Source organism: Amblyomma mixtum, chromosome 5 (assembly GCF_055824585.1).
Source record: "Amblyomma mixtum isolate Tamu chromosome 5, ASM5582458v1, whole genome shotgun sequence".
NCBI lineage: Eukaryota > Metazoa > Arthropoda > Arachnida > Ixodida > Ixodidae > Amblyomma > Amblyomma mixtum.
Window position 1 is genome coordinate 69,979,033 of NC_143016.1, and position 10,046 is coordinate 69,989,078.

Genomic DNA, 10,046 nt, shown 5'->3' on the forward strand with positions numbered 1-10,046 from the left:
TGTCTGATTAATGTTCTTGTCTTTGGAAGCACTAGCAGCGCAAGCAACAGGTCGTTAAAACGCGCGTTTCTACCTGTGGTAATTGCTGGGAAGCGCTGAAATTTCTTCGGGTACCGAGACGGCTGAATGCCCAATTATATTACCAAAAATAAAATACAAAGTAGGGGAAAAAACTTTTTCACAACGAAACCGAAACAGAACCGAAACGGTTTTCACCGCCAGGTGGCTGCCGGTAGCTGTTTTTCTGTATAACCCTCCTGACGGTTCGGACGCTGTGACGCGCTTCGTCGCTTGTTAAAATTCGCTACTGGGATTGTGAGCCGTCGTGAAATGTGTTGTGGTTTGCGTGTGTTTCTTCTTTCGCAAGGGTGCACAATCGCGTAGTGCTGTCGACATACCCTAGTCGAGGCAAAGGGTCATTTTTCTGGTCTCTAACTTTTCAGTCTGTGCGCTTTGTGCTGAGCAAGATGGGTGTCCAGGCACAAAGATTAGTGGAGTGTCGCGGTTGAAAGGTTCGAAATGAGGCCTGGAATATTTTCTTCTGTGTGACTACGTGGTAGAGTGTGCCGGCTACGCAGCACTCGTGCTGAACTCACACTGGTTGGTGTAGTGCCGGTGACACGAAGGCTAACAGCGTTCTGCACGACTACGCAATCGTCTGAAAAGGTAAGCAGTACTCTTGCGCATTATCCGAAGCATATAATGCTCGAACGGTGACCTGTCGTACTGCTGCATTATTCGTGTTCAGTGCTCTGAAAAGCGTTTAAGGCGCTTGTTTGTCAACGTATATGCACAGATTTGTCAACGTATATGCCTCGTTCTACGCGTTTCTGCCCATGCTTGTTCACACCACCGCGCACGTTTCAAGGATCGGCACTTTGGCTGCGCGTAAAATGTATGATTGTCTTTCGATATAGCGTTAGCACTTAGAGGACGCGGGGATTCAAACACTTTCTATGCGCCGCGGTTTTTGCTTGGTCCTAGACTGTTGAACCTTAGGTCGTGGGGTCGATCCTCATCGAAGTAACCGCATTTCGATTGAGGTGAAATGAAAAAAAGAATGCCCCTGTGCTGTGCGATGTCAGCTCACGTTAAGAAATTCTAGGTCGTCTAAATTAATCCGGAGCCCTTCAATACTATCAGTGCCCATTTTTTGCGTCTGAATTCAAGCCCCACAATATCCAAAGCACTGTCTCAGGTTGCAGTTACCAACTAAAGTTAACTTCCGGCCCTCAGGATTTAATTTTTAAACCAGTATGTGAACATCTTTTTTTCTATGATGCCGATCGCGTTTCTTGTTACCCAGAGTGTAGGATCTTGTATTTTGATCACTCTGCTTTAGTTGAAAATTGGTTTTTGAGAAAAGGAAGTGGTGCAATAATTGTTTCAGTTATTGCGATGTTTATATCTACGCTTTCGAACGGCCGTTTGCACATTTATTTTCCTCATAGCAAGAATCTTTTATTAATGCTAGGGTAACTGATGCATTTTAAACAGGATAGTTTTCCTTTGTGTTGAGGCGTATACTTGGGCAAGTATATTTTTCCAGATATTTTTACATTCATGCGATATTCACTGTCGGACCGAGTTCGCATGCTTGTTTCTGTATTCCTGTCATATTGATAATAGGAAATTGGTATCTATCTGCAGGTGGCACATCTGTCTTCCAGTACGAGTCAATGGCATGGATTTTGTGGCCACCATATGGAGTCAAAAGCTGTGTTGTAAGTTGTTACTGCATTGTGCTTTGTTTTTGTGGTTGTCATGAAGTGTTCTTTTACTTTCATTGCTCTTTTCCTTAATGGTACTGCTTGGAACAGTTTGGATAGCTCTGGCCTGATATGTTTATATGAGTAATGTTAGTTGGCCGTCAGAATGGGCCTGTTGCAGGCCATTTGAAGTTTACATCCAGAATTGCTCTTCTTTTAAATGTTGCATTCTATGCATGAAGTGCAAAATGTGTGCGTGTTTTTGGCTACATTGTGTGATACTTTTTCGACTATGAATATTAACATTATGATGCATGCGTGTTAACTTAAATATGCGTTGTTGTGCCACTCATCGCAGGTCACAGATGTAAAAAAAAAGTGGACACATGAGATAACTGGTTTCATTACTGCTGTCTTGTTTCTGCTAAGCATGGAGAGGTGGGCTATTTGGTTCTGGGTAGAATTATGAGACATCATTCGAGTGTACAAAGACACATAAACAAAAAGAGTAGACGCCACGAACCCCGTACTTCAGCTGAGGTTTATTCCATAACATGGGCTTTTTCCATGCAAAGTGGTACTAGTGATCCCCGGGGCTGAAAAGCATTTCCTCGACCTGAGGTTTATTCCATAACATGGGCTTTTTACGTGCAAAGTGGTACTAGTGATCCCTGGGGCTAAAAAGTATTTCCTCGACCAGGTAACAATTATTCAAGGTTAGGCGGAAGGGTATCTTGCCACTCAAGCTGAACGCATCGGCCTGCATGCATGCAAAGCATGCATGCACGCAAGCATGCAAAGCGTTTTTGAAAGAAACACATGTATTGTGCAAGTTTAGCACTTGGAAGAGCTGGGAAATTTTTGAAGCCTTTTGTATCTCTGCTGAAAAAGAGAATTATATCAGCAGCCCTTCTGTAGCACTCCGGAAAAAGGAACTAGATTATCTCAAGGCAAATTTGTTTGTTGGGTCAGCCAGGGAGGTGATGCATAGGCGTGCCGATGTGTTGAATGTGAGTGGCAAGATACCTTTGTCCCTATGTTTTTTTTTGTGTGTGTGTTTCGGTTTTTGCCACCCTGAATAATTATCTGGTCGTGGAAATACTTTTCATCCCCAGGGATCACTAGTACACCTTTGCACATAAAAAGCCTGTGTTGTGGAATAAGCCTAAGTTGAAATCCGGTGTCCATGGAGTCTACTATCTTCATCCGTGTAATTTTGTGCGCTGGAATGATGTCTCATAATTCTCCCTTGTTTTCAGTGGATAAGGAGGGCCTCTGGTGTCTCTCTTTTTTGTGTGTGATGGTTATAGCAAAGTGGCTGCTCATAAACTGACATTTCGGGCTTAATTGAAGAATCCTTGGGAATTTATCTTTGACAGCATGTTCCATGGGGGCTTTCTTGAGAAAATCAGTTATTTGTTACCCATTTTACTGCATTAACTATTGCTCCTCATCATGTCTCAGAACTCATTGATAATCACGAGCTTTCAAGTACCTGAGCTGTGAGTGAGAAGCCTTCTGACATACTTTAAACTACTAAGGATGTGTGGAACCACATTTTACCAATGATTTTTCGCCAATCGAAACCCCTTGGTTTTATCCCTGACAACCTGAAGCTAACCTGTCAACCATTAAGACTGGAAACCGTTCTGATCCCTCAAACTGTTCTCCTATTTTATTGATGAGCATTTCGCATGAACTTTTAGAGCACGAAATGAGTCCGCATATTACTTGCCACCATAATTCAAACTAATTTTGGTATACCGGTCATCACAGCTCCCATTCTCTTTACTCATGTGGAAGCCAACTTTCTGAATTCACAACGGACTTTCACCCAAATTTAGATTATTTTAGGCAAGGGTCATTGACTTGAATTTCTCATTATAACCTTTTAGCTACACTCTCATGCCTGAGCCTTCATTCTTTAATATTAGCATAGATCCATTGCTTCCTGTTGTACTGCTTGTCTTATGAAGCCCAGTATATCAATATGCGAAATCATATGGCGTCCCTCATATCCTGAGTCACTTTACGATGTTAAACCCCCATAAACCAAACCAAGCATATTACCAAAGTACACTAATATTAGCCATTCAATAACAGTCCCTGTCTTTATGTCCCAACCATGTCATTATGACTGCATTATTCAGAAGAATGCCCCAACAATCTCAGCTACCCTGACTGTGTTGACTTTTGCAAGACGGATGAATGGGCTTGTTGGTAATTCATCGTGACAAAATAGTGCAAAGAAGACAAGGATGAGGAAGAAATGCGACGGCACGAGCGCTGACTTTCAACGAGGTTTTTTGGAAAGCACATCAAAATATATACATTGTGGCCTAAAAAAAGAATGAAGAAAGGGCGCCTTGTAACATTCACATTGGATCTGTTGAGAAAACAAAACAAAAGTTGAATATGAAGCATTTAAGAGCATGAACTCTTTCTTAGGGAGCGACAAAGAATGTGTGCTAACACAGTGATTGCGTTTTTTCTAAAATTTCAGTGGCCTCGATCATCTCACGCACAAACTTTTCTGTGTTTGTCTAGCACAATGCAGCACGTGAATTCCGTCTCACAGCATTCAGAATCTGGCAAACGATCGCAGTCGTGACAATGAATCATCAGATTCCCCCTGCTAGCTTTGTTCACATCGTAACGGCGGTGTTTTAACCTTTCATTGTCACCTCTGCCAGTTTCCTGCTGAAGTTGATAACATTAGCCAGATGGTTCAACTTTAAGCTGCTGTGTGACATTTGAACTCAGAATTAACTGCCTCCGTGGCCTTGGACTGAAAGGCGCCTTTAGACATGACCACAAAACCACCCTCTCTATCAGCAGTTAAATGCGAGAGGGCCCACCGTCTTAAACCCGTTACAGTTCAGCCTGCGGGCAAGTTCCTGAGATGGTTCAAACCATGGCACCGCTTCAACCAACACCCCCTGAAACACACCTGTCACGCTCAGGTCCAGGCACGGGAAGGCAACATTCCTGGGTGGCCATAATTGTTGGGCTTACAAGCCAAGGGAAAACAAGTGACTTTTACCGTTTTCTCCGGCTCACTTGAAGCTGGTGAAGAGCTATCACTAACCTTTGCTTCAAAAATGCCTTGATGAAATCCTGTGTATATCTCTTGGCATCCAGTTTTGCCCAGCTCATATGCCATTTGTCCAGCACTGAATATTCAGAACCTTTGTTAGTGTCTGTAGCCGATTGCTTTAAGCAGAAGTTGAAACATTCCTGTGGTGCCCTCGTCGAGACTGTAAATCCCAAACGAACATGTTCCCTTTATTCACAATTCATCGCACTGGCTAAAAAAAATAGGCAGTCGAGTTGGGATTGATGTTTTCTCCACACCTATGAAGCTTCAGTACCTGTGTAAGCAGTCAACTGAGATCAGCTATCAGAGTCCCTTCGTACACTGCACAGAAGACATAGTGTGTTCGATCCTCTTGAAATGCGGCTATGTTTACATTGGGCAGGCAGACAGGTGTGCCACTGAGAGGTTAAAAGACCACCATGACGATGGGAACAGAGCTTGGGGGAGAAATTTCATGATTCACTACTTTCGCGATTGCGATCGTTTGCCAGATTCTGAACGCTGTGAACCAGAATTCACGTGCTGCATTGTGCCTGACAGACACAGAAATGTTTGTGCATGAGATAATCGAGGCCGCTGAAATTTCAAAAAACCTCAATCACTGTGTTGGCGCACCTTCTTTATCGCTCGCTAAGGAAGAGTTCATGTTCTTAAATGCTTCTTAATCAGTTTTTGTTTTGTTTTCAACACATGCAATGTGGTTGACACAAGGTGCCCTTTGTTCATTGTTTCTTTAGGCTGCAGTGTTTATATTTTGACGTGCTTTCCAATACACCTTGTTGAAAGTCAGCACTCATGCCGTCATATCTATTCCTTCCTCGTCCTTGTCTTGTCTGCGTTTTTTGTCACAACGTATTGACCTCCTTTTCCAGCTCTAGGGTTAATGGTATGGAGAAACCTTAACCAAATGCAGCTCCACATGCTTGGAGCATGTCACAATGCATGTTGCTGGCACCGCAAAGGTACTCGGATTCATCAGGAGATGCCTAGGCCTGTGTGCTCTTGCCATGCTGTGCAGTTTATGCACAAAAATTTTGACTCCAAACTGAAGTATCTTTTAGCTCTTTCAAATTTGCACCAAACTGTTTGAAGATATACCACGAACTCCTTTAATCCAACAGCGACACACGGTACAGATTATGTGTAATCAGTCATCTCACTTGACCACCAGACCATATACTCTGCAATACTGTTCCACAACTTTGTTAACTTTTGCTGCCCTGCCCCAAACCAGGACGCCACCACCACTAATTCAAGAATTTTTTCCTGTTCGCATTGAAGCATAAATGGGCTACCTCACCACATTTTCATTCCATGTGGTCCCTCAAAATTCAGGAAATAAGTGATATCACTTGGAGCATTGATACTGGTTTGTTTCACCGTTTGTTTGCTGCTGTTTTTATTTTTTCGCAACTGATGTATCATGGAGTGTATGCCTCTTTTCTTTCTTAATGTATCGTCTGCGACGTCTTAGCTGTGCTACTGCTCTCACATTTATGATGTTACCTTTATATTGTCCCTCTTATTAATACCCCACTAAAAGCCGTCAGAGAACAATAAAAATATGACTTTTTTGTATTTTTCTCATTATGACACACATCACGCTTATTTGTAGGGACATAGGCAAGACCTTTGTCTTGCGGTGGTGCTAGTTATGCAGCTGCTGATGATACTTAATGATGAGCGTTTGATATATTGAGTATGAACCTCAAATTATTTTTTTTTGAGTGCGAATAGCTTCAGTGGTTCTTGATTTAGGCTCACTTTATTCCTGTGGCCACAATACAGTGCTTACTTTTTTAGCACACTAATACAGCCAAGGAAAAAACTTGTGGATCCTAATTTTTTCACTTGAATCTTTTCTGCAGAGCACATCGCCCAGTTTTCCAATGCCCTCATGCACCGGCAGTACATCAACAAGACTCTTTCATGGGGCCCAGCTGCATTGGCAAGTGGGTAAAGAAGAGCAAGAGGAGCACGAACACAAAATAAAACTGGCTCTACAAGCTTCAGCTTTTTTGAAATTTTTTGATGTCTCATTGTTGCAGATGTAACGTGGTCGCATGGCCCCTGCCCCAACATCTCCCAGCCGTCCAAATGTCACCAGCAGTCCACCATGTTTTCCATTACCATTTCCAATAGGGTTGCGAACTGTCAGGAACGCACCTGCCATATGGGAAACACCCTTCCTGGAAGGGCCCAGATTCAGGGAGCCTAGCAAAAGGGTGTGGTCCCAGCCACACCCTTCTTTGAGAGGTGCAGGTTCAGCACCCCTAGCAATAGGGTGTGGTCCCAGCACCCTACTTGGAAGGGTGCAGATGCAACACCCCAGTCAAAGGGGTGTCAATATACTCATCCCTAGGGTGCTCCCCATGCGACAAGCCATTTACACCCTTAGGGGTGTAAAATTTTTTACTGTGTATTCTGCATGCCTGTGCAGCCACAGAAGTTATCTAGTAGTTATCAGGTATCTACTAGCTATTTGCCATGTGGATAAGCTCGCAATGATCATCGGCATTACCATAGGCGTAATCGCCAATCAGTTTTACAGGGAAAACCATTATTGGGAAGCGCACCCTGAGCCGTCGTGTAACTGAAACCCGTTATAGTTTTCAGCGCCGAAACTAGTCAAGAGGGTGAGACGAAGAAGGGAAATAAGAACAAAGGCAGAAAATGGAGGGATGCCGTCGTGGAGCGAGAAATGAAAAAGAGAAAAAAATTGGCTGCGGTTTGACCAATGGCCATACCCAGTAGAATTGCGGAAGCAACGGCGCGGCTTTCGCAGCGGCGGCGACCTCTGGGTCACCCGCGTAGCGGAGGAGCCGGCGGTGGCCCCAGCCAAAGCCACCTAGACCCCAGCGCCGCAGCTGTGCGCGATGTGACGTCACTCCTTCTGGAGAATGCACTGCTGGCGCAGCGGCGACGGCATCTCTGAGTCACCCGCGCAGCGGAGCAGTCGGCGGCGGCTCCGCGCTGCTCTGACGTCACTCTCTCCTCGCGCATGAGCAGGTGGGGCTTTCCGGGGTTTCGCGAAATCGCTCACACCTAGCGTAGTGTTGCTTCCGCAACAAAATATTGTAACGGCCGCGAAGGCGTTAAAGCAATAGGTGCGTACAGGAAAGAAAATCCCGGCTCTCTCGCGCTGCGATCTGAAGCGACTCGTAGCTGGCGCAGGTCCACTGTCTGTACCCCGTCCATCGTGAAGGCTTGTACTCGTAATAACTTGGTGGAGGTGCGGGGTCTGAACTAACCAACGACGGTCCTTCAGATCGTACTTTGCCAGAGTCAACGTCGTCTTCCGTGCGTGAAATATCGCTGGACGGAGACACTGCTCCCAGGTCTGGATCGAGCAGCTTCTGGCCGCATTACCGTGACCGTGAACGAGGGCGTGAACGAGTGGCTCATCCACTGCTGACGGGTCAGTCGATATAAAAAGTGGGACGCGAACGCCAAGGTCACCAAAGTGGTGTTCCCGCTCACAGATACTGCTCTCACACGGAACCATGAAGATGTATTCACGTTCTGGGTGCCCTTTATTGAGGAACTGACCAAGTTCGTCGGTGACTGAGCTGCGAACAAGGAGCGAGCTGGACAGACACTGGCTAACAGCGCATAGCTTTCTGGAGGAACATGCACCTGGTATGTCGAAGCGATGCCCAAGCTTTGCAAGGTTCTCTGTCCTGGCATGTCCGACGAGGACGAATTGGGCCATCTGCTCAAAGGTTTCGTCGAGGACGTCTACGCCTTTCTGATCGGCAAAGAGAGCATGTGTCTATCTCAGATGTCATCGATCACCGCTGTACACCTCATAATTTTAAGACGCGGCGAATAACGCCCAAGTTTGGTCGCCTCGCTTCCATTGACACCGCTGCTTCCAGTGATCTTGCCGCCACTATTCGCCAGATTTTCCGCGAAGAATAAGTTCGCTTCCAGCATCTCACTTGTCGCCTTACTGAGCTCTCCTCTGCGTACCCGCTGGATGAGCCACAGCCCCTGCCTATCAACGCAACGGACTATGCGGGGTACCGATCGCCTCAGCGAACCCGAACGCACCAAGTCCCACGTTCGCTCCACGAAGAACGTCTGCGCCACAGCGAGCAGCCGTCGGCCATTTTCGAAGCTGGTGCACGACGAGATGCCTTTCCTCTGATTCCTGACAAAGATGACGACTTCAGGGCGCGGACAGCCCATCATATTGAAATATGATGGGCTGCAAATTTCTGGAGATGCAGTATCAGACGCATTTAATGAAGTTTTTACTCAAGCACCGCAACAGGACATAGAACACAGCCTCACTAACTACGCTCAGTTTCTTCCAGTAAACAGGAATGGAGCATCGCTTTTCCTTGCTCCCACTACCTCTCTTGAAGTTTTTTCATGTATCAGAGCTACAAGCAATAGCAAGTCACTAGATTCCGATGGTATCCAGATTCGCCCTGTAAAGTTTGTGCTCGATATTATAAGCCCTATTCTTGCCCATGTTTATAACATAATATCATCAACAGGTACCTTTCCTAAGAGGACGCAAATCACCCGCGTTGTTCCCGTCTTCAAGCGCGGTGATAAAACTGCACTGAATAATTATCGGCCTATATCAATAGTTCCAGTATTTTCTAAGGGCATTGAGAAGATAATGCATGAGCGATTACTCTCATTCTTCAACCGCCACCATTTGATTGCAGACTTTCAACATGGTTTTAGAAAGCATCGCTCTACGGAAACAGCCCTTTTGAGCCAAAAAGAAATAATTTTAGACGCGTTCAGGTGTAAGCATATGGCATTAGGCATATATATAGACTTCTCTAAGGCTTTTGATTTAATTAATCATTCCATCCTTCTTAATAAATTAGAAATGTATGGTGTGCGTGGAATTGCCCACTCGCTTTTGTCATCTTATCTGTCCCACAGGTCACAGTTTGTAGATGCCAATAACGCAATATCTTCACGGAAGGCAGTTACCACTGGTGTGCCGCAAGGAAGCATTTTGGGCCCACTTTTATTCTTAATTTACATAAATGACATTGCAAGCTGCACAGATAATGCTACATTCGTTTCGTATGCCGATGACACAACCATTTTTATTACAGGCAACGTGGAAACAGATTTAGAAATAAAGGCTAATAAGACGCTGTCTGACTTAGAACGCTGGTCCGCGATAAACTGTTTAAAAATCAACCCGAAGAAAACAAAAGTAATCTTGTACACGCCTAGGGGTAAGATGTTGACAACTAATATGAATT

General features: G+C 45.0%; 1 long non-coding RNA gene across 1 annotated transcript; it reads left to right on the forward strand.

Annotated features, from left to right (window-relative positions):
• The first annotated feature begins 261 nt into the window (after positions 1-261).
• On the forward strand, positions 262-6,814 carry LOC149342574 (uncharacterized). Its single transcript, XR_016283042.1, has 3 exons — positions 262-666; positions 1,651-1,724; positions 6,675-6,814. It is a non-coding gene; the product is annotated as an uncharacterized LOC149342574 (long non-coding RNA).
• Positions 6,815-10,046: the final 3,232 nt, after the last annotated feature.